The 18,736-nt window shown below is 50.8% G+C and overlaps 2 long non-coding RNA genes across 5 annotated transcripts; both read right to left on the minus strand.

Annotated features, from left to right (window-relative positions):
- Nucleotides 1-2,389: 2,389 nt before the first annotated feature.
- LOC143673701 (uncharacterized) lies at nt 2,390-7,166 on the minus strand. Of its 2 annotated transcripts, XR_013170535.1 has the most exons (4): nt 7,075-7,166; nt 6,009-6,560; nt 4,646-4,760; nt 2,390-4,055 (listed from the first exon to the last, which is right to left on the minus strand). It is a non-coding gene; the product is annotated as an uncharacterized LOC143673701 (long non-coding RNA). The 2 variants fall into 2 exon arrangements; XR_013170534.1 differs by having other exon boundaries at nt 4,646-6,560.
- Nucleotides 7,167-7,455: 289 nt separating this feature from the next.
- On the minus strand, nt 7,456-16,546 carry LOC143673699 (uncharacterized). Of its 3 annotated transcripts, none has more exons than XR_013170532.1 (9): nt 16,299-16,546; nt 14,163-14,890; nt 13,478-13,537; nt 12,568-12,761; nt 10,715-12,220; nt 10,271-10,374; nt 9,760-9,823; nt 7,933-8,167; nt 7,456-7,565 (listed from the first exon to the last, which is right to left on the minus strand). It is a non-coding gene; the product is annotated as an uncharacterized LOC143673699 (long non-coding RNA). The 3 variants fall into 3 exon arrangements; XR_013170533.1 differs by having other exon boundaries at nt 14,163-14,337; nt 14,695-16,546; XR_013170531.1 differs by having other exon boundaries at nt 14,163-16,546.
- Between the last annotated feature and the right edge of the window lie 2,190 nt (nt 16,547-18,736).

Consider the following 18,736-nt stretch of genomic DNA (forward strand, 5'->3'; position numbering starts at 1 on the left):
ATTAATATTTTAAAATTTTACCTTATGTGTGAGACTAAAGCAAAAAAAATGTTTATTTGGTACAAAAATAATAATAATAAAAAAAGTACAATGGGTTTCAGATATTTCCTATGCAAAGAAAAATTCAAGCCAGGGTAGCCTGGTATTTTGGGGTTAAAATTAACCCCAATTTTGTTGAATTACATTTCTAAAGATAGACCTTTTTCACTCCACAAATGCATTCTATGAGCACTACAGATACTTTAAGATATCTATGAAACAAAAAGCAGAAACTAAAAGCAAGCCACAATCCCATCATTGAATACATCTACTATGAATATTTAGTTTCTTATATTTCAATACATTTTGATTAATAAATAAGATATATTTACATGTGGACATGGTATTTACTATATATGTCATTTAAAACCTCTAAGATTTACAATTTGAATCCATCTGTATATGGCACAAAATTCACCTAAATATTATTAGTATGTGTATGTTCTTACACGTTAAAATAGTTTGAGAAAGACATCTCTTTTGAATATACTTTCATAACATTCCATCTTAAGAAAACTTATATACAGATTTTCTCCCTAGTTTGTATTTAGGTTTCCAATCCTTTTGTGTTAATCTAAAGCAATACTGAAATGAACAGCGACATGGAATATTTAGGGATGTATCTGTGAGGACATTTTTCATTGGAAGAGGTAGTAAACCTATTTGATTCATGCACTCAGCTGCTTTCCCTCAAGGGGCTACCAAAACCATATATCACAGACTATGTACCTGGGAGCCTCTTTTTTACTGTATTCACAACATCTCTAATGATCTTTACTTCAATTCAGTAAGTAAAATAATGTTACTTCATTTTGGCTTTCACATGTACTTGTATCGTTCATGCATTCTCTGGGATTTACTGGTTAGGGCAAATTCTTCTTTACTGATAGGTTTCCTTCTGCCAAGTTTTTCTCATTGATATGTTTATCCTTTTCTGATGAATTTGTAAGAAACTGTTAGAAATTAGGAATGTGTAACCTTTGCTTTTTAAAACAGTGGGGCCCACAAACACACCCCAATTAGAAAACACCTTCTAAACCCAAAAGCCCGCAGTAGGGACCCCACCCACTCCCAAAGCGCCGTCCCGGGCCGACCACAGCCACCCCTGGCCCCTGAGCCCTGGGGGTCCAGCTCTGACCCCCAAACCGCCCCTGGCCGGACCACAGCCACCCCCACCCCAAACCGCCCCTGGCCCGCTGTGGCCTCATCACGGCGCTGCCCCCAAGCTCCTGCCATGGCGCGGGGACCCCGGCCTCTCTGGTGCTGCCCGCCTCCTGCTCTGGTACCTGGTCTCTGCTTCATCAGGCCCCAGTGGGAGGCCCCCATGGCAGCCGGAGGCCCCCTGGGCAGCCGCCAGGAGCGCGGCCTCAGCGGGTCCCGCGGCTGCGATGGCGGCGCCTCTGCGGAGCCTCCCGGCTGCGGCCATCTTGACCATGGCGCCCCCTGCAGGGGAGACGCGGGGGATTCTGGGGGCGCTGGGGTGGGGGCGGGCGGGAGGGGGAGCAGGCGGGAGGGGGTGCGGGCTGCGGTGGGGGGCCCGAGAGGGTTCTGGGCGGTTGAGATGGCAGTTAACAGATGCGGGCTCAGTCAGTCCCTGCAGGAAGGCCCTGCACCTGCCGCCTGGTCCCTGGTCCTGGTAGTTGGACCATGAACATTGCTGACCCACTATCTCTAACTCAGGCCTCCAGGTGCTCTGCAATTGGGAATTATCATGCATAGACAGTCTTAGAGGGCTGGGACAATGAGAGAAATCGGACAGAGAAAGGAGGAAAGCACCATCAGGTTTAAACCATCCTTTGAAAGGGGAGGCCTTTAACCTGTGAAATATATGACAAATCCTTTCTTTGGCAGTATAAGGAAAATGAGAAAATTGAAGGAGCAGGTTCATGAACACACCACTCCTCAGAAAAGAGCCTAGGTTTGATGTTTTGTCCAAATCATAAAGCAATTGAAGCAGAAATAATGTCTCAAGGTGCTATTTCATGTACGCATATTAATATTCATTAAACAGTTATTTGTTGATATTTTCCTTTGTGCAGACTAAGAACTGTGCTGTGGGGGGTCCTAGGGAGAAAGTGGGGTCACTGACTTGTCCTGGAGAAATTTACCTTGGGGCAGAAGGGGTGGTGAAGTTATTCCAAATATATGGCTTCTCTTGATCCTTTGTGCCTTTCACATAGGTAAAAACTTCCTAATGCTTTGAGCCAGCGATGGTTGTACTTTCTGGACCTGTACTGTTGCCAAAAGTGAGCTCATCAGCCTGATGTGCACTGAAGCCACTTTTAGTCCCTATGTATTTTTTTTTTCTAAGCACTTTGTAACCTTTATTTTTAATGTAGTATTGATAGGTTGACTCAAACACTTTTTTTTATTAATTAAAGAAAAAAAAGAAATTAACACAACATTTAGAAATCATTCCATTATACATATGCAATCAGTAATTCTTAACATCATCACATAGATGCATGATCATCATTTCTTAGTACATTTGCATCGAGTCCCTATGTATTTTAAGAAGAGAAAGTGTTTATTGCCTCATTGACTAATAAGGAGACTGAAGGAAACCTTAGAGCAGCTCCATGAACTAAATAGGGTCTGGGCTTTTCTACTGACTGGAGAAGGCCAGCAAAAGGGGAGGTGACAGATTGGGGGAGAGGCTGTGGGCTAATCAATCTGGGGGAAGGCAGATCTAAGGGGGAGGGTTAAGCAGAGCATGCTGTGCTGCCGAAAATGCTTAGTCTTAAATAGAGGCTTAGGACGATCAGTGTGGTTAGAACCCACCAGGACCCGCCAAGGCAGGAAATGCAGAGTCATAGGAAACTCACTTTTCTTGCCGTGAAGCAAGCTGTTTCTGAATAAACATAAGAAAGTGGGAGTTCAAGCAAAAGAAATGAAAAATTTTCCAAACTGATAAGAGAGGGGTCACCTCAGTGCTGAGGGGGGTTGGTAAATGGAGATTTCACCTGTCCTTTCAGTCTGTGTCTGAATCCAAACCTAGAGGCATTTTCAATGAGCTCCTAAGAAACACTCCTCACAGTGCCTCTCTTCAGATTAAGTTTAGCCTAACGATCTTATTACTGCTTTTTTGTTGTTCTTCTAACAACTTTTCTGTTCAGCAAAATACATTTGTCCCATTTTCCTTAAAAAATCCCAGCAATGCTTTGCCCCAGTTGCCTGACATCCACTTTTCAGCACACCAGAGTGTATTCCTTATAAATACCGTTGGAGACAGAAATCTAATATGGCGTCATTATTTCCATTCTTTGGTGATTGATCCTTATATGGTCTCCTACCTTTTACTGCATGAGAATCTTATGACTGGATGGGATGTCACTACCATGAGTAGGTGTCTACTTGGTTGACATGGAGTTCATCAGTATGTCTGGGGTAGGCTTGACCTGATCAGGTGAGCCTGGAAAGGGAACTGGATCCTTCATGAAGTCACAGCTTGGAGATAGGAGAGGTCATATAGAGAGGACCAAGTGGCAAGGCTCTGAGAGTGGCCTCAGGGGCTGAAAGCAGAATTATTCAACAAGTAGCAACACAAGGAAGATGTCAGTTGTCTAACCACAAGAAATGTGCATACCAACAGCCTGAGAAGGTGTGGGAGCTTCCCCACTAAAAACTCCAGTTAACTCTTAGCCAGTCAACACTTTGATCTGCTTCATGACACCCTGAGCAGGGTATGTGACCACTCTGCTCAGACTTCTGACCTGAGTCAGAAATCAGAAAAAATCACTTTATGTTGTTTGAAATGTGGTCATAATTTCTTACACAATGATCAAAATCTAACTCCAACACTAAGGACTCAGTGGGGATGTGAAGAGTGGGTCTCAAAGTGAACAGGGCCACTTAGAAGCAGCCCCTTGACCACTTGAGCCCCTTCTTCCTGCAAAGAAGAGTAGAGCGGGTTCTTTTCTTCACCATGTGGAAGGTCCATTTTGTTAGAACTAAATGGTGATTTCCTGAAGGGTCCATGACATAGAAGACATTGCTGTCATCAGAAATGATGAGCCCTGGTGGGGACAGACAGAGGCACAGTCAGCTGTGCTTACGGGGTTTCCCAAACCACTCCACCCCTTGGGCAGCACACAAAGTCAGAGGCTCCCAGAGACATGAGTCCCCCAATTAGCTCCAGAACCACCAAAGAGTTCTTGGGCTGATGAAGCACTGAACCCAACAAATCTTATCAACACATGACTGCACCCCTGGGAACCTCAGCCTAGAGCTAACAGAGTGTGCTCCCACCAGCACACCTTATGGCCAAATGCTTGATGCCTTCACTGATGGGGAGGTAGGTGCTATAAGAAGCATTCTCGATTGCAGATGTCCCCGAGTACTGCACTCTTGGGGAAAATGTAACTGAGGCCCAAGGCAGGGCAGGCCAAGTACAGGCCTTTGATGGGGGCAGGGAGTCCTCCATGGGCTGAGGTCCCTCAAGTGAGCACTGACTTCTGCTCTGATCCTCTTTGCCACCTGATTGCTCTGGCCTAGAGAGTGCTGTGCTGAGGTTGTCTTGGGCAGACACCCCAGGTGGCAGGGGCTAGGAGGAGAGTGCTGAGGCAGCCCCTCACAGAGAAACTCCTGGACCAGCTCCCTGACTTACTTCGATCTGGTGAGATGTTTTGCACCAGCTTGTATTCCTTTGCTGCCTGCAGATCCAGGTGGTACTAGTCCAGGGCTTTGAGGATCACAGCCAGAGCCCTGTCATGACAGGTGACCTGGACATGTTGGGGGACAAGCCATCAGGACATGGGTTCTGGAGCTGACTCCCACAAGAGTAGTGGCAGGAGCCCTGCTGGAGCTGTCTCAGCAGGGAGCACAGGACTCAAAGACCCACCCCAGTTGTGTCTGGGTGTAGAGTGACCCCACTGCCCTCTGCTGCTCCCTCATAGGCCTCCATGGAAGGAGGGCCCTTTCCAATCATTCCATCCCATTTCCTGCAAGAAAGGCATGGCTCCCTTACAGGTCACAGCCCTAGGGCTGAGCCCCTTGCCTCTGATCTTTGGCCTGCTCAGCTCCTACTGGCTTCCAGAGGTCACCCTATAACAGGGTGTTGGGGACAGATGTGGCCACTTGGGGCCAGCTCCTCCCACCACTCCTTGGGCATCTCTTTTCTCCCTGAGATTTGTCCTCTTGAACAGGCCACTCAAGGATGACAGAATTAGTGACTCTGAGAACAGACCTGTAGTCTAAACCTGGATAGCAGCAAGGAAGAGGAGCTGGATGACCAGAGGCCTACTGCATGCCAGGCATGTGGTGGTTGAGGGGACCCACTCCAGTGCCAAGTCCTGAGCTTGGGCAGGGCTCAGATAAAGAGTCATACTAGCGACATCTTGATATATCCACCCAACTCCAGTCTAAAACTACACTGCAGAGCTGGGCATATATCTAATGCAGCACCTCAGGCAGCCTTTGTGCAGGTGGGGGATGAGGTAGCTCCATCAGCAGATCTATCCAGAATCTGCTCCCCTCATGGCCTCTTCCCTGGATCAGTCCCTACACTCCATGCCTGGGTGGTGGCAGCACCCCCTAACTGGCTTTCCTGCCTCTCCCCTACATGCAGTTAGATGGGATTCAACCCCTGAGGCCTCCATGACCTCAATCATATCCCCTGGGCCCTGTTTCTTCACCTCTGACCCTATGAGTGTCCTCCGTTGGGCCAGGCCCATGTGGAGCTTGGGGTTCTCCATGCAGTCCTTTCCTTCCCTTCTTCCAGGGGCTGCCTCAGTGAGGTTTTCCCAGGCTGACCCACCTCAAGGTGGAAGTCTCACATCTATGTCCACTGTCCTCAACCCTGACCCACACCAAACACCTCTCTTTACTAATTGAGGATCTGTGTGACTGTCTGTCCTTCCCACACCACCAGGCTCATAGTTCGAGGAGGGCAGGGAAAGAACATGTTAATCATTCTGCATTCCTGTCTCTCCAGGAAGGGGCCCCTGGGGTCAGCTGCCCACTCAGCTCACCCCAATGCTCTTTGACACGTTGACATGGTCCCCATCCAGGCTGAGGTGGGCGATGCAGGAGTCGCCCACCTGCGTGTTGCTTGCTGTAGAACTGCAGGGGGCCCGAGGCTCTGTGGGCACTCAGAGGAGCCCCGGGCTGTGGGTGGTCTGAGGCGAAGGTCAATCTCTGGGAGGACGGTGAGATCAGGGTCAACCCCTGAGCCTGAGGGACACTTTCAGTTGAAGATAAGCTTCATAGGGTTTGAGAACCTGTTTCCAAGTCAAGACTCCTGACCCCTCTTGAGGGTGTGGAGAGGGGAAGGCCCGCACTGGATAGAGGCCCAGAAGACAGACCTTCAGGGAGAAAAATGGGCAGGCACTTGCTCCTCCTGGCCATCAGGGCATTTGGAGATGAGACCTACATGCATTTCCAGGTCAGACTTGGAGGCATCAGTTTCATGTCTGGGGAGTGAGACAGCTGTGACTCCACTGCTGTGGTCATGCCCAAGCTGGAGCCAGACAGCGGGCAGGGAGGCACCACTTCAGCTGGGCTCAGCGCTGAGTTCCTGGGGGCTGGATAGAAGGGCGCCTTAGCTGGGGCTGATGCCAGGGACCCATCCACTCCCTCCTGTGCCTACTGCCCTTGGGCCACCCTGCCAAGGGCTCCTACAGGCCACCGGAGCCCTGTACCCCAGGCACCAGAGAGATCACTCAACATCTCCTGTTTCCATGGTGGTGCACCCAGGCCCAGAAGGATGGGGCCATGATACTGTCACAGGGCTGGTCAGGAGAGGAGAAGAGTCCCCAATACTAAAGTGTAGACACCCTGAGGTGACGCTGAGTCCAAAAATACACTAAGCCTCGATGCAGCTGCACATGTCAGCCTGGAAAGGGAACTCATCCTGAGCTCCGAGGCTTGACAATATCTGGGAGGTTTGGGGGATCAAGTATGTTGTTGGCAGACAGGGCCGGGGGCTCCTGCTCACAAGACAGATGGTAGCTACAAGGCAGAGGGCTGCTGTGAGGCTACAGAAAGCCACAGCTCATGGCGGGGCCCTGCTGCTGCTACCTTCTGCCCTGCCCTTACCACTCAGAATTGCTGAGCTGCTCCACAGTCCCAAGCCAGGCCTTAAATTCCTCCATGGGACAAAAGTAGATATAGGTGCATCCTGCCTGGAGGAGCTCAATCCTGGGAATGACCTTATATTCCTGTGGCAGAGGGAAGGAAAAGATGGAGAAGAGTCCAGGGTGGCCTTGCTGGGTGGGATCGGGGCTGCAGCTGGGGTCTGTGAATTTGGTCACAGGAGCCACCTCCTGCCCTGCACTCTCATCCAAGGCTTCCCTGGTCACAGACCCTACTGCAGAGAAATGTCCTTGATGCCAGCACCTCCCCAACCCCTGTGGGGAAGTTCTACCTCATCTCTGTGAAAAAACCTCTGCTGATGAGAAACTGAAGGTGGACGGAGCAATGAGATGTCATGCCCTGTGAGTCTCAGACTGTCCATCCCGCACCTTAACCCTGCACTTTTGGCCCCAGCTCCTCACCTTCAATCCTATTTTGTAATTTCTCAATCTCCCCTGCAAGACACAAAGTCAGGTCCATCAGCAGAGGCCCCAAAAGGCTCTGACCAGCCCCCTTACCCTCTCCTGTGCACTATTGGGAGGGGCCACCAGGGCCAGGCCAGCCCTCATGGGGCTCAGACCGATTCAGGGATCTGGGCACCAGAACAGGGGGACCTGGGCAGAGGAATAGGGACCTTCTAGCCTAATCCTCTCTGAATGCAGATGGGGAGACTGTGGGTCAGGAAGGAAGGGACTCAGCAGTGGTCTCACCATGGAGGGGCCGACTCCACACTCCCCCCAGCCCATACATGAGGGACAGTCTGTGACCAGCTCAGTCAGGAGGGGATTTGGGAGAGGGACAAGACCTATGACTTCTGCATACCCCTTGCTTCTGCGGCTGGAAGGAGGACATGATGCTTCAGCTCCCAGGGCTCTTGTGGACGTGCTGGGCCCTGCGCTGAGAGCACAGGACTCAGAGAGGGGCTCTCTCCCCTATGCTGATGGGACTCCACACTCTCCTCCTGGCCCCAAGCCTTATTCACTTCTTGAGAGTTCGTGGGAGTGAAATGAAGGGAGGCCAGCTCTGACAGGAGCGTCCACCAGTGGGGAATGGTGGGCTGGGGGAATACAGTGACGTCAGGTGTGGGATGGAGTGCCCAAGCCCGCTGGAAACCACCCAAGTCTCCCACCCTGAAGTCTCTTCCTCTCAGTCCCCTTCCCCCACCCTGCCAGCATCTGGGGCTCTCAGCCACCTCCTACCAAGGACCCACCAACCCCTTGGACCACAAGAGCACAGCTAGTCTCCTCCCAGGAATGACTCTTGGCAAATCACAAAACAATATGAGGTTGCTTAGCCATCTCTCTCAGATCCACCTTCAATTGTTCTCTGCCAAGGCCTTCCTTTGACTGCGAACCATCAGGGCTTCCTATATACTACCTGGTCAAGCCTCCATCTCAGTGTCCAGATGATGGCACACCTGATGGAGGCTCCCCAGGCTCAGTGGCACAGAAAGCAGTGGTGCCAGAAGAAGTGAGCCCTGTACAGTTATGGATGCCAACCCCACCCTGACCCTCGGTGTCCTCAGGCACCCTCACTCTTTCCCACAGTGGCCTCTCATTCTCTCCTTGATATCACCTCCCCGCTGGACTCTGTAGAGATCCCCTCCTACCAGGGTGAACACGGTCAGGGAAGCCATCGTCCCCTCACCCTATCAGCCCACCTGCCTGACTGGGGTTTGAGCAGCCTGGAGGTGTCAGTTGACAGAAATGCTGCTGTCACCAATCATTAGCCCTGACTGGGAGGCAACCGAGGAGCAGCACTCCCTGTGGTGTGACATTGACCAAGTGGGCTGGCCACCCAGGGACTCCCGTGTCATGTGCAAAGTGCAGGCATGACATGTGCCCCAGTTAACTGAGTGTTCCATAATGTTATCAGGGGGCTCTCTGCATCATCTTCTACCATCAGAACCAGAGGAACGCTCAACCACATTCCTGTGCTCTCTTCAACCCCTGTGGGCTCCCTTGTGAGGAACGCAGCCCAGCGTGGTCTCACAGCATTTCCACATGAGGAACAGAGGCCCCACAGGGCTGTCGCTTGCCCCTGGTCCTGCTGGGAGTCAGAGGAGTGAATGGCTCTGCCCAGTTTGGTCCAAGCTGCAGTCAACTCAGCACTCAACACCACTGCCCAGGGATTGGTTTTCCCACCCTCATGCTTTGTGACCAACAACCCAGTGGGTGAGTCATGCAGGGAGAAGGTGCAGGTGGCTCTGGAGCTGTGGGTGTCCATCCTGAGCCCACTGGAGCCTGTGACCACCATCACTCCCCAAGGCCATACCAGACACCTGTTCTCACCAAAGAACCCCTTAGGAAATTCCCTCTGCCCAGAACTGCTTATATCCACACAGCAATAGACATAAATTCATAAATCCTCCAAACAATTCTCATCCCAAGATGGGACATATGTCACTGCCCATGTGGGAACAGAGGAGAATTCTACAACTGAGAAATACACGGGCTAAACTTTTCCATTTATTATCTGTTCCTGAAATGGCCCAGCTACATACCCAAAGACCAGTACTGCCTGCCATCGAACTGCCCCTGAGCAGTGGCTAGCTGAACAAATCCCTCTCCCTCTTAGTCTAGACAAGACTGGCCTGGAATTTTTCAAGGAATATTCCCACCATGGCACCACCACCTGTCTCCACTTTACCTGGCCTGGCAATTCTCTCTTCTGGTAGATTTTACTCGTCATTTGCAAATGTTAAATGCTGTCCCTTTGGGGAGGAGAAAGAAAAGAATGTTTGGGGGATGGTAAGAATGAGCGTGACTGCAAATCCTTTTGGTTTTAGACTTCAGGGTTCTCAATGAATGGGTTGGAAACTGAGGGAATATAAACCCTCCATATTTTATGGGACCCATTTTCCACGTCAAATGAGATGCCTTCTTATCTCATTTTGATTTTGGTTGGGCAAAGCAATGCAGTGCCTTGGAGAAAACCCTGAAAAGGGACCCCCAGGCATGGCTTTTACCTGACAGGTCAGCCACTCTCCGTGCAGACAGGGCTGGTGAGGTCACATGGAAAATCAGACCCCCCCACCCATGCCATTGTCAGCCACAAGAGGTTCTGCCATCCAGCAGGGCTAAGGCTACTGGAGGGACAATGCCCTGCCCTTGGCAAGATTCCTGATTCCCCTAGGGGCTGTGTGGAGAGGGCTGCCCACCTGGAAGCTTCCTTCCATGTCTGCTTCAGGTGCTGGATGGAGTTGCTCCGTAGAGTAGACAGGATTGCATGCAGGGACGCGAAGTTCTAGAGCACTTGGAATTCCTGGGGAAGGAGAAAAGAATGAGCTGAGAAGGGGAAATGAGCTGGCATCTCTACTTCTGGATGACTCTGACATGCAGAAACACCCCAAGGGCACACCCTGTGCCCAGCCCATGACACAACTCAGGGAGGAGAGCTTTAGGTCTCTCTGAGGAAGGAGAGGAGGTAGGAAGTGAGTGCCCCACTCCTGGAACAGGAAAGGTAAGGACTGTGCCAGGAAACATGCAGGGCTGGGGCCCAGGGAGCGACTTGGACCACAGATTCCAATCCTGAGAGCTGATCAAAGCCAAGAGTGATACCCAGGACCCAAGAGGCTGGGAGGTCCTGCTCGCCCACAGCGTACCCTGGCCACTCTATCCAGTGCTCCAGGATCCTGGCCCTGTCCGAGGCTGTCATGCTCTGGTCGCTGAGGCAGGTGGTTATTACACAGTTGGAGACACGGTGCATCTGGGTGATGGTAGCGCGGATGGTGGGCGCCAGGAGCTCCTCACCCTTCCCTGAGTGCAGGATCGACATGGCATGCACACAATTGAAAGCTACCACCTTCCTGAACAGCTCCTGTGTGTCACTCTGCCTTGTGCCACCTAACGCAGAGCTCACCATCCACAGATCACTGCCCAGTGTTCTAAGCAGCAGCTTTGCAGGTGGACATTGTGGTTTGTGCCATGAAGGGATCTCTGGCTTTTGTTCTCTGCTCCTTGAGAGTGCCCAGCATTTGCAAAGCCCAGGACCCTTATGCTTGTAGGGAGGAGAGAGTTGCATTTACCTCAAGTCCTTCCTCACCACCGCCAAGCACAGGATGAGGACTCCAACCCCACATGCCAAAGACGCAGCCCAGGGAGCACGTTCTGCACCTCCTGAAAGCAGCATGACTCCCTCTAATCTCATTCACATGCATGTCCTGTGCTGGTGCAACATCCCGGACTTTAGTGTGGAGCCTGTCCTCATGTCCAGGACACATCATGTCTGATGCATGTGGAGGCCATGGAGGCCAGTGGGACAGATGGCTGAGCTAGCCCTGGACTCTGCTGCGCATCTGATATTCCCCTCTTGCCCACAACACGCCAGTCTCTGACCAGTTCTCCTTGGTCTTAAGATGTTTATTGTCTGCACTCCAGTGCTGTGACATGCATTGTCAGGGAAGTGTCCTGTGATGTCCTCTCTAGTTGGACATAAGAGGCCTTAGGAATTAGGAACTTGCCCACATCATCAGGGTGGAAAATGGTGGAGCTGGGATTTGGACCCAGATCATTGGACCCCAGGTCTGGGAATGGCAATTCAGGGACAGCAGATGGCAGAAAAGGTCCACCACATTTCCCCCTAAAGAGCCCAGATGCTCACCACGTCCATCTGAGTGAGCTGCTCTGCCAGCAGCCTGGGAGGGAATGCCAAGGCGGGGGACTTCTGCTCCCTCAGCCCCTGCTCTCGGCGCCCACGTGAGGAGCAAGAATGATCTTCTGGTGGAGAAACAGCTGGCGTTGACTGCATTTCAACAGATGGCACTGCAGGTGGCACCTGGTCTGCCTGCTGCTGCTCAGTGGGTGCCTCAAGTGGTGAGGCAGCGGGTGCCCGATACAGAGAAGCCACAGGTTTTTGGCCTGAGGGTGGCAACTGAGGTGGCATCAGAGCCACCACCAACCCTGATGGAAAAGCAGGTGATGTCTCCAGCTTCGGTTCCCGATCTGGGGGTGATGCAGGCTCTGCAGTGGCCAGGCAGGTGGTATCGGAGGTGCCTCCCTTTATGGAGCTGGAGTGATGATTGTCGGAGAAGGTGGAAGGAGTTCTGGAGGCCACCGTGGCTCCACGTCGGTAGGTGGCATTGGAGGGTCTGAAACAGTTGCCTTTAGCTCTGCAGGTGACAGGATTTCTGCTGCCAACGATGGAACTGGCCCTAGAGGGGGTACTACAGTGGTTTGAAACTCTGGGTCTCGCATAAGAGCCCTGAGAGGTGAAAGATGCAACAACAGAACTGGCTTTCTACGGAACTTTCTAGACCCAGAAAAGCCTGTACCGCCTCTACCTGCTCCACTTCCCCCAAGGACATCACCCTCAGAAAGTCTTTCAGATTGCAAGTGCTCAGGGGAGTGGGCCAATGCCCCTCTTGACTTCCTGCCTCAAGGCAAAAGAGGGATTCTGCCCCTGTGACCCCCACCTCCTCCTCTGCACCACACCCATCCCTATCTCCATGCTCCTCACCCTGTGTCTTGGTCTCGCTGGGCCCTGATGGCTCCAGCTCAGACAGAAGGACCTGAGCCTGCCTCTCCAGGGCAGACCCAGGCAGCACCATCTGTGCAAAGGCCACCAGCTGTTTGAGACTGGGAAAGTCCAGGGGCTCGCAGAAATCATCAGGAAACTCATGGAGCCAGGTGAGCAGGAGGCAGGAGAAGATGCTGGGGGTGGACGAGGCCGCAGAGTGAGGAACGGCCGTTCCTGCCACTCTGCCCTCTGATGACCACCCTCCGAGGTGTGGGCTCCTGGGCAAGACCAGGCAGACATTCTATTTCTGTCTGTCTCTGCTGGGCACCCTCCCACTGGAACAGAACTAACATGAAGAGAGGGAGGGATTGTGTCTGCTCAGTCAATGGCACTGCACTTGCACACAGAAGGAGCTTCATCAACTGCGTGATGAGGGAATAGAGCATGTCCCCTGCCTCAGGTCCTCCTGGGCCATCATGACACCTCAGTCTGAAGTCATGCCCTGAAGTCATGCCTCCTCCTCTGCCAGCCATGTGAGGGTCTCCTCTTCCCACTGACATGGTCCATGAACAGGACTGGGTAATGAGGTGGATGTGTGAGCTGCATTCTCCCCACACCTCCTGATCTTTGTCTGTGTGCTACTGACTTGGTGGAGGGGCAGCAGAGTTGGAGGTGTCGAGAGTGGGCTCTGAGCCCCGGGGAGCACTATGTACCCAGTGCCCCAGGAACTCTCCCACGGGTCTCTGTGAATCCTGTCACCCTGCAGGAGATGGAGCCCAGATCTCTGTACTCCCATGGGAATCATGAGATGGACTCAGGGACCTGCCCAGTCACTCCTAGCACCAGTCCCCAATCTCCATCCTGGGCTGTCAGGAAGGAACCCCTCTGTCCTCACCCAGACCTCACTCACGTTTTTAGGCATTCCTGGCCTCCTCCATTTCTGTCATGCAAAGTGCAGGTATCGCCATACCTAGAGGGGATATGGGTGTGTCACATGTACCTTCTTGTCTTCATCCCTACAGAGGATGTCTACTACTGCTGTGGACCCCTGACTCAGGCAAACACAAGGCCACAGGCACTTTGCAGTTTTCTTCAATGAAGTAGGCTAAGTGCCTTTCAAATTGCTCGTGCTTAGATTATTCTCCACAGATCTTTGATGAAGATATATGAATGATCCCTGAGCTGCATCTTCCCAGATAACTGGTCAGGCCTGGGGCTCCTCTGCCAGTCCCCAGTAATCCGGACTCAGGCTACACTGAGGACTGAATGCACTTACATGCAATCTCAAACATCCTTTGAATGGGAATACAGGACTCCAAAGATCACTTTGGAGTAGAGCTTCTTTATGTGAAAGGAAATTTCTAGAAGTTGAGAAGCCCTCTCCACTGAGCTTCCTTTCCAGAGAGCCTGGCATGGGGAAGCACTTTCCAAGGTCTGCATCATGCAATGCTGACTCTGACCTCAGCAGGTTGGTCCTGCTATGACCCCACTAGCAAAAGAAGGAAACTGAGGAAAGACGCTGCAATGACCTCCCTCAGATATTCAGCTCATACATGCCAGAGCTCTCGTGAGATTGAGAATGAACATGTACTCACCTTTTGGACACCCGGTCCAGGACCTGTTGGGTGGAAAGGAAGGGCCGGTAATGGAACACGAGGAGGGATACGCTGGCCTGGTTGCCCTACTCGACAGCTGCCACCATGCGCTCCAGGAAATTCTCCCATGCTCCCACCAGTCACTCTGGAATGGTGACACATTTGCATCCTGAGACTGGAAGAGCAGTAGCAGGTGGTTAACCAAGGAGCTGGGAAACCAGGAGAGGTGCAGGGCTCGGAGGTGAATGCAGACCTGCCTTTCCGTGGCCCCCTTGCCTTGGGACAAGAAGTGGAGCAAGAATTCATCTAGCAGAAAAAGGTCCCACACTCCAAATAAAAATTCTGGTGAAGGAATTATGGAGTCATGAAGACGTTGCCGTCATTCAGGGAGCTGAGTAACAGTGGAAGCTGTGCAGCAATGAGTGGAAAGCGCTTTATTCCCGTGAATCCTCACCAACCACCCCCATTCATGAGATAAGGAAACTTCAAGGAGGGACTCAACTTTTTGCAGGACGAAAGCCAGACCACTCACACTGGACCTTTACGATCTTCCCTCAATCCTCTGGCGAAGGCTCTGCTCCAGACATGGAGAGGAAGAGTCTGCTCCCTTCTCATTCTTTCCCACTTTAGAGGCAGTGCATGGAGAAGACCAAGATGATGAAACACCTTTGTTTTCACACCAACAGCCAGATTTGAATGTCTTTTGCCTTAAATGGAGTTCTGAGAACCTGCAACCATGGTGATCCTTGCTCAGGCAAAAGCCAAGTACCAGGAGGACCCAGGTGGGAGAAAGACCCCCATAGACTGATAACTTGAATAGAAGTCTCAGCAAACAGCAAACCCAAATGGTGGCCAGATGTGGGTTTGGATCCAATTTGCACTGGACATCTGGAAATCAAATCACTGAAGGGATTCCATTGGCCTCCCTGACACCAGACTGGCCAAAGAACACCAGTTTCACAGCAGGAACCAGGAAAAAACAGGGGAGCAGCCATGGTAAGAGACTATTGGTGGCCACTGAACTGCTGCACACTTATGGAGGTTCCATTGCTCCAGCGATTCAGTTTTCCCTGTATGTGTGTGACACACCCATTCGACTACAGGGGTTCTCACCAGAGGGGTGGGATGGGGGCCCAGTCCATTAGGACACACAGAAGAGGTTCCCGGCTGCACGACTTAAATGGACCTAGAAAGGAATCCCTTCAAGAACTGCCAGCAGGGAGAGGCCCTATCTTCTAGGCAGCTTCACTTCTGGACTAGAATGCAGAGACACAGGCCACAGTCCCTGCCCTGGAAGGTCAAGGGGTGTATTATGGGAGTGTACAATTTCCACCAGAACTGTTGTCTTAGCGTCAACCTGTTTTGAGTCCAAATCACCCTTCAGAGCATGAATTGGCTAAGGCTTAGAGAAGGTGTGCAAGTCTCATCCAACTGACTGTACGAGGGCAAGCAGGTTTCCACCAGTAACAAGAGAAAAAGCAACCAAATGTGAATGAGCTCACGGTCTTATCAGAAGTAAAAATATCTTCATCTATTCTCAGATGTTATAACAAAAGAATGGAAAATGACTTTCCATGAAGCCAAGGGCAGGCCTGCACAGGTTGCTTGCATGCGTGAGGGGTGGAGACCCACATGGCTTTGGCAGGGAGACTTTGTGCCAATCAGATGGCAAATCCATGGGTTGGCACCCAAGGGAAGACACCACAGTTGGGTCAGGGCCCTGTGGCCTGTCCCAGCTGCCTCAGGACTCAGGGTTGGAGAAACCACCACGCTGTTCTCACTTGATCATATTGCTGGCCCAGGTTAAGGGGCCTCCCTTAACTGCAGGGAGGTGCCCTTTGCCATCTCTGCCACCCTGATCAGGTGGACAGGTGTCTGCACACTTTCCCTGTCCACATTGATAGGAGATGGCAACTCTTGGGCCCAGGATTAAATGTTACATGGGGATTACCTCACCATCACCCCTTGCCTTCCCAACAGCCATCCATGACTTCATGAGGTTTCCCAACCTGGCCGTGGATGACCCTGTACCTCATGCCTCCTCACACTGAAAGGAGGACTGATTTGGGGCTGCAGAGGCAGGATGACAATGCTGGAATTTCCTGAATTGTCTGACCTTGGGTCACTTTGACTTACCTTCAGGAACTCCCTGACCAACCGACAGCGGCGGCGAGGTGGAGGGTTCAGCCAACGCCTGCATCTATTGAAAAATGTCTCCTTCCTAGCTTTTCTCATGCCAGATCCTTGTGCTCTACAAATGCAACATGAGGACATGTTGATCTGTCGACCGTCTCTGGCTAAATGAGCCTGGTGGTGGCCTGTTGTGGAATCTAGGTGCCTGGTTACCAGAGTTCTATGTTCTGCTGGACTGCAGCTCAAAGGAAGTGAGGTCATCTCCTTAAGCTGCTTAACTGAAACTTCTCAACCACTAGGTCCTCCATGAAAGCCCCTCTTGACTCCTGACTGCTCATCCTCCTTAAACATGCTGTCATGTTCACTGAACCAAGTTTCCTCAACACGTCACTCCCCACAGCTACCTGGGAAGGCCTGGGTGCAGACTGGGCCCCGACCATGAGGAGGGAGAACTCAATTCTAACACAGATGAACTTTCTTAGAAATCTTGTGACCATGGTGTAGTCATTGTTACTCTCATCTCAGGGTCTCCCCAGTCTCCACACCTACACGATGGGGTCATTCTCCTATCTACTTCCTGGGTCAACATGTGGATGTGAGATAATCAGTGTAAAAGCCATGGCTGGTTTTTGAGTAGCTGACATGCAAACAGTCATGACAGCATTACAAGAATTAACACTCTTGTGGGTTGGCTGTGGCTTTGTGATCTGTGGAAAGTCAGATTCCTGCTTTGTCTCATTTCTGGGTCAGCACCATGAAAAAGTTGAAATAAAATGGAATTTAGATAGGATGGCTCTGTGGCATGACACCTTCTCATGGTTTCACATTATAATTAGAATCATACATAAGTGAGAAAATTGGCTTAGCCTGTCGATGGTGGTACTGGTTTGAAAGGATGCATGTCCCCTAGAAAAGTCATGTTTTAATCAAAATCCCATTTCATAAAGCTAGAATAATCCCTATTTAATCCTGTATGTTTGAAACTGTAATCATATCATCTCTCTGGAAATGTGATTTAATCAAGAGTGGTTGTTGAGCTGGATTAGGTGATGGCATGTCTCCACCCATTTGGGTGGATCTTGATTAGTTTCTGGAATCCTATACAAGAGGACACATTTTGGAGAATGGGAGATTCAGAGAGATCAGGACAGAACAACATAGCCACGAGAAGCTGAGTCCACCAGCCAGCGACCTTTGGAGATGAAGAAAGAAAATGCCTCCCAGGGAGCTTCATGAAACAGGAAGCCAGGAGAAGAAGCCAACAAACTAGAACTATAGCCTAGGTCAAGGTGAAGCTAAAGTACGAGCTTTGTAGAAGAGTCGAAGGACATGTTCTCTAGGCACAGTCTGAAAGACAAGTCAAACAAGGATAGATGGTTAAGGGGAGGATGTGTCTTTCAGATGGACAAACTCTTGTCCTTCTCCCAAAGTGAAAAGGGTTCCAGTGAGGTTGTTCATGGAGGAAGCATGGTAGGGAGCATGTTATGAGAAGAACTCAAAGAATGTGGTGTGCAGGTGTCAGGATATATCATGCAGGAAGAGAAAAGGGTGAACAACAGGACATGGTCCAGGTGGTCTCATGACAGCCTCAGCAAATCAGAGCTGAAGGAACTCTTGAGGGCACATGTCCACCTCACTGAAGCCAAGATCCTTGACATTCACCCATGGGAGAGGAGGCATACCTCAATGCCTTCATTTTGCACAATTCATGTATTTTGGTGGCCTTTGCCTTCTTCCTGTATCGGAAGGCTAACTGGAATGCCCAGAGTTGACTACTTGTCAAAACTGCTGCTCAGGAAACATCAGGAGACAGACCTCACAGGTCTAAATCACTTAATCCCGACACCTGGGCTATGATGGGTGAATTGAGCTGCCTGACATCCAACAGTTCAGAGCAGATTCTGGGAATGATATCTGTTCAGGTTTGAAATGATGTATGTCCTCCAGAAAAGTCATGTTTTCATCAAAATCCCATTTCATAGAGGCAGAATAATTCCTATTCAATACTGTGTGTTTTAAATTGTAATCAGATCATCTCCCTGGAGATGTGATTTAATCATGAGTGGTTGTTAAGCTGGATTAACACATTTAATCCACACATTTGGGTGGGCCTTGATAAGTTTCTGGAGTCCTATAAAACTGGAAACTTTTTGGAGAACGAAAGAGATTCAGAGAGAGTAGAGCAGAATGACATAGCCACAAGAACCAGAGTCTACTAGCCAGTCACCTTTGGAGATGAAGAAGGAAAATATCTCCCGGGAGCTTCATGAAACAGCAAGCCAGGAGAAGAAGCTAGCAGATGACACTGTGTTCACCATGTGCCCTTCCAGATGAGTGAGGAACCCTGACCGTGTTCACCATGTAGCTTTCCAGATGAGAGAGAAACTCTGACTGTGTTTACCATGTGCCCTTCCACCTGAGAGAGAAACGCTGAATTTTAT

The sequence above is a fragment of the Tamandua tetradactyla genome, chromosome 2 (assembly GCF_023851605.1).
Source record: "Tamandua tetradactyla isolate mTamTet1 chromosome 2, mTamTet1.pri, whole genome shotgun sequence".
Taxonomy (NCBI): domain Eukaryota; kingdom Metazoa; phylum Chordata; class Mammalia; order Pilosa; family Myrmecophagidae; genus Tamandua; species Tamandua tetradactyla.